Source organism: Ruditapes philippinarum, unplaced genomic scaffold (genome assembly GCF_026571515.1).
Source record: "Ruditapes philippinarum isolate M1 unplaced genomic scaffold, ASM2657151v2 ctg298_1_1_1_1, whole genome shotgun sequence".
Classification (NCBI taxonomy): domain Eukaryota; kingdom Metazoa; phylum Mollusca; class Bivalvia; order Venerida; family Veneridae; genus Ruditapes; species Ruditapes philippinarum.
Window position 1 is genome coordinate 31,916 of NW_026853973.1, and position 6,503 is coordinate 38,418.

The following is a 6,503-nucleotide window of genomic DNA, read 5'->3' on the forward strand; positions in this document are numbered from 1 at the left end:
GGTTCAGTTAGGTCAAGGTCGCCAGTTTCTAAAAATAGATTTCTACACTTTTACAGCCTTTATTTGACAAATGTATTTCATATTTGGAAGGTAGATAACTTGCATGGTATTCTTCCTTTTGATTGAGGTAGGGATCAATGGGGCATGGTCACAAAAGTTAAAATAGATTTTAATTTGCAGAGTGAAGTTCACACAAACAGTTTACGCTTTTATCAAATTTGCTTCTCGTATGCGTGTTTTTATTTCCATTTTAACGCCAGAAAGGCAGTGGTTATTCATATTTTTTTTGCAATATATTAAAAAGATGTTTTCTTTACACATCTGTCTTATGCTTTTGTTTTGAAAAATAAAGTTCTTAAAATTATCTTAAAATAGATACTCTATTGTGCGTATGTTTTGTATTTATGGTCATTTGAACTTCACTATGACGTACTCGACATGCGCATTTGGACATGATAAGAAAAAAAGTTCAAATCAATCTCGTGAATAAAAATACGAGCATAAAAGTGGTTACAGATATCTAACTAATATCTTCGTTACATATGTATTATTCATGTCTTGTGATTTTCGAAAGATGTCAGATTTAATTTCATTGAAATATTTATAATGAAGCTTACAGATTAAGATTTTCATTACAGCAAAGCAATGATATAAAAAGCCTAAATTCTCTGGCCACTACGGCTAGCTGTCTTCAGCCAAATAGCAAGGCCAATATGAGCATAACCAATTATTTGTATTCTTATTATATGGCATTTACTGAGAATCTTTCATAGGATAAAGCGACTTGGCGAGTAAAATATCACTGCACTTGCCACAATGTCAAAGCGTAAATAGTGTTTGACAAATCGTAAAATGTACTAAATCTTGTGAACTCATTCTAACTTTGACATCTGCTTACCGTGTGTGTATTTGCGTTTATTTATACTCGCCACCGGTTGCCCATATGGGCGAGTCCTCCAGAAGTGTACGTATTAGTCATTTTAGATTTTGGAGATAGTGCAATTACAGGTACAGAAAGATGCCCCAATTCCAGAAGCTTCCCCTGGTTCTTTAACGTGCCAAGTTGTTTAAGCATCCATACATGGGACCTCGATTAAAAGTGTTATCCGAAAGACTGATTAGTAATTTTAGTTGGCCAGTCCGGGAATCGAACCCACAAGGTCGAGATTACAAGTCTCGCGCTCTAACCGATTGAGCTATGCGGGCTGGCTGCTAAACAAAAATTCCGGTGCATATTATATGTGTTAATCGTAAAATACAGTCATATGCGGATCGAATACTACTTGATCAAGGAATACTACATGATAATTTTTGTTTTCGATTTTCGTATTGACCGTGCATTTCATACTATGTTTTTCACGTATTTGCCGTTTCTGATAAAATAAAAACAAAATTGCCTTCACGTTTGAAGTGAATATTTAATATGTATTTTGGGGGGAAAATATAACAAGGGAGATAAATTTAGCAAAAATACCTGTCAGGATCATCTGTCCTTTTAGAAATGCATTAGTACTTTTATATGAAATAAGTATTTAAGTTTGAAGTGAATATGTTTGAAATTAGCCGTAACCAAAATGTTAATCAGAGCGAAAAACATCTTAGAGAAATAAGGGGAAATAACTTTGCAAACTATATCTAGGATTATCTGCCCTTTGATATTGCATCATATGATCAATAGTAAACAATAAACCACATTTAAAGTAAAATTCGGTAGTGTCTGAAAAATAAATGAAATGACTTAAACCAAATTCTGAGAGCGACAATACCATAATACCTTTAATCTGTTGTCAATCAGGGTTACAAATGAAAATGGGAAAACAAAGAAAAATAACTTATCTATTGAGAATTTAAGTATCAATTATCCTTTCTAGCCTAAAGATTACATTATATAGCAGCTCAAAACCTCGGTATTTAGGTTCATAAAAGAAAGATGGCAATTACAATAAAAATAACTATGAGAATGTTAAAAAGTAATATAATATTATTTTAATCATGATTTTAACATGAATTTACATCTTGCGACATTTAACGGTAGTGTTGCGACATTTAACGGTAAGGGAAATTCGTGCGACATTTAACGTTAACATTGCGACATTTAACGGCAAACGATTTTGCAACATTTAGCGGCGGTTGCGACATTTAGCGGCAATGGTGCGACATTTAGCGACAAGTGCGACATTTAGCTGCGACATTTAACGGCGCCACATACATCTAACAGGTTAGAAAATCATTCTGTATACATTTGATACATTTACCAGCCTATAACTTTATCACAATAATAGCTGATCGTAAATATGTTCAAAATTGACATTTGTTAAAACAATGATTTTTTTCCATTCGTTTTTGTTTTTAAAAAAAATATTGGGTTGGTGTTTAGGTCTAGCAGGAATGTAAACTCCGGATCTATGGTATAAACCTGGTGATTATAAAAAGGATTACAATATAGAACATATAAACTGCTAAACTGAATATCCAGCTTTAATGAATATTCTACATTGAACAAATATGGCAACAAATTACTGTTAATGAGTATGGCACAAAATATCAAATAAATCGGTCTTCCAAAACAACATGTTGTCTTATAATAATGACTGGTTCTAGGCATTGAATATTTATTTGTCTATCAACTAACACACGTCAAATCCTATCATTATAAAAATGACCGTTTGACATTTGTATATACTTTGTTTTCGTATTCTTTGAATAAGGTCTGATTTGTAAAGCTAATACCACGAACAATAAAGTTCATTTCGATGTGATATAACTCTTATACAAATCAAAAATATACATCATCAGAAATGAGGTATGTGACTTCACAATCATATGAATGCGTTCATAGAAAAACGATGCCAATAAAAATCAATCTTGTTTTATGATATGATAATTAACCGAGTTTTTTTCTATTTCTAATACATAATAAAGAAACCTAGATAATTTACCGAGATTTATTTCTAAAATATGAGTGCACTTGTTACAGTTCGATTAAAAGGGAGATATAGTATTGTGGTTAATATTTCTACCTCTAAACTAAAGAATCTTTGGGTTGAGCCCTTATTGAGTCACGACCATGGTTACTTAATTATATCACACCAGCCCTTAGAACAAGGAAGTGGAACCCAAAGTGGTTCAAATAAACCTCAATCATTCAACACAGTCGAGCTAAAATAAATACCCATGTTTCTTCCTTTCGTGCCTGAAATAATCCACAGATGATCATCTTGGATGTTCCATAACAAGTCAACTGCCCTATGACCTTATCATTATTGAACCTTACAGAAAAAAATTTAACTTAAACCTCCACAGAGCGGTATCAACGCTCCTCTGTTTTAGAAGTCGACAATGAGGGCTATATAAGGAGATCTGTCAAGTATGGTTCTTTATTCATTGAGATTTAGATAAATCAATCAAAAAAGATTTTTTATGTGACACAAAAGGCAATAACTAAACGGTTAGGAAGTCAATAGTTACGAGTCTTGTCTACATACATATGAGCCGTGTCATGACAAAACCAACATAATGGGTTTGCGACCGGCATCGATCCAGACCAGCCTGCGCATCCGCGCAGTCTGATCAGGATCCATGCTGTTCGCTTACAAACCCTATTACAAGTAGAGAAACTGATAGCAAACAGCATGGATCCTGAACAGACTGCGTGAATGCGCAGGCTGGTCTGGATCCATGCTGGTCGCAAACCCATTATGTTGGTTTTGTCATGACACGGCTCAATTATGATGTTTCATGTCAATACATTAAATACATTTTTTGGTAATCAGAACTATTTAACTTTCAAACCACGCAGGCAGTCAGATAATAACAGTAGCTCGAAAAAGATTATCAAAATAGGTTTTCTGCTTCGAGATGAATAACTATGCAAAAGTTCAAAAACTACTAGTATCGAGGAAGATTCGTCATATATTTTGTAGAATTCTTGTTCAAACTGGTTAAAAACTAAAAATACAATCTATTTAACAGTGCTTTAAAATAAGTGACATTTTACCAATTTGCCAGTTTTATGTAGGCAACTTTAAAACACTTCAGAGTACAAAACGAATTTTTTGCAGTTTGTTCAAGGTTGACCCATATTTTAGGCTACATTGACTGGAGTCTGTCTGGCTTGGCTCTATTCTTGAGGAATAATTCTGGCTATATACTAATGGTATAATGAAGGCTGGTCTGGCTCTATTCTTGTGGTATAATTCTGGCTATATTCTAGTGGCATAATTAAGGCTGGCCTGGCTCTATTCTTGTGGTATAATTCTGGCTATATTCTAGTGGCATAATTAAGGCTGGCCTGGCTCTATTCTTGTGGTATAATTCTGGCTATATTCTAGTGGCATAATTAAGGCTGGCTTGGCTCTATTCTTGAGGCATAATTCTGGATGTATTCTAGTGGCATAATTAAGGCTGGCCTGGCTATATTCCAGTGGTATAATTAAGGCTGGTCTGGCTCTATTCTTGTGGTATAATTCTGGCTATATTCTAGTGGCATAATTAAGGCTGGCCTGGCTCTATTCTTGTGGTATAATTCTGGCTATATTCTAGTGGCATAATTAAGGCTGGCCTGGCCCTATTCTTGTGGTATAATTCTGGCTATATTCTAGTGGCATAATTAAGGCTGGCCTGGCCCTATTCTTGTGGTATAATTCTGGCTATATTCTTGTGGCATAATTAAGGCTGGCCTGGCTCTATTCTTGTGGTATAATTCTGGCTATATTCTAGTGGTATAATTAAGGCTGGCCTGACTCTATTCTTGTGGTATAATTCTGGCTATATTCTAGTGGCATAATTAAGGCTGGCCTGGCTCTATTCTTGTGGTATAATTCTGGTTATATTCTAGTGGCATAATTAAGGCTGGTCTGGCTCTATTCTTATGGTATAATTCTGGTTATATTCTAATGGCATAATTAAGGCTGGCCTGGCTCTATTCTTGTGGTATAATACAGGCTATTTTCTAGTGGCATAATTAAGGCTGGCCTCACTCTGTTCTTGTTGCATAATTCTGTATGTATTCTTGTGGCACATTTCGGGCTGGCCTGGCCATAATTCAGACTGGTTTGGCTCTATTCTTAAGGCATAACTCAATATGGCTTGGCTTAGTTCCTGTGGCATAGGTAGATCAACGCTAGCATTTCAATAAAAATAGGTAATTAAGAAATGGGATGCAACTATATAACACACAAATGTATAATTTTACAAATTTTATTATTTCTATTACGTACATGTTAATCTACTCTTGTACCAAAATGCAGTAATAAATAAATCTACTTTTAAACAAAAGTATATACACTGTACAATAACATTTATACACAATTCAGTTACACTTCCTTCCAAATATGGAAATGGAAAAAGGGTAGTTTAATGAAATACCTGTTGAGTTACAATTAGCCAAACATAATAAACATTTCATCTAAACTAAATTATCATATACGAATAGAACAGAATTCTAGGAATAATATTGAAGTATGGTCCCATTTCACTTTTGTTTTACATTTACACAGAATGACTAAAGTACAACAATTTATTATTTGGTCATTAGGCATTTTTATTTAAAAAAAAAAGTTATAAAAAAAAACTAACATATCCCAATCCGTAAATTCATATAATCAAACTTTATTAATAACGAAAAACCAGCATTAACATTTAACAACTTAACTTCAACGAACATTTTATTCCTGTTTTTGTACATATGATGGAACAAGAATTGACCATTGTGTACAATGAATCACAAGCTTTCAATAACATTCCTACAGTACCTTTACTGATTCACTAATACACATAATACATGTACATGTATATACCTTTACAGAACTTTCTCAAACAAAAAAAACAAAAACAATATTTCAGATGCATGGTTTTTGTTATTGTAAAGTTTAATATTTTATTTAAAAATTGAAACTTTAAAAATATACAAAACAAGCATAAGCTTTTTATAAAATAGTAATATACCAATGTTATAGTGATGTATAATATGTATATAAGCCTACTTGAATAATAAAAATATATGTTTAAATGAAATAGCAATATGCTCCATGGATAAATATATTTCTAAAATTTTCAACTATTTCAAAATTGAAACTTTAACCAAATTTTATTCCAATAAATAATTTTAAAATTTGATTATAATAAAATTTTGATGTAATATTTTAACAATTTCATGTTATGCTTACATGGAATGTAAGTAAACAGTGCAATATGTTAATTCTAAAATGTAAAAAAAAAACATCACCAGAAACACTGGGAAAAAAACAAACTTAAACTATACTAAACAATAAGAAATTTTCTTGCTTTTCTACATTAAATTTAATCATCTACATACTAAATAGTCTGTCACACTGCTAAAATAGTAAATTTATCAATTATAAAATTTCTAAATTGAAAAAAAGCATAAAGGACATCCATACATTTCTCATGACCTTACACCCAAACTTATGGATCTCTTGGTTTTCTAAATATGTTTAAACTTTTGAACTTGACCTCAGTCTTGCTTTATGACACACACACAT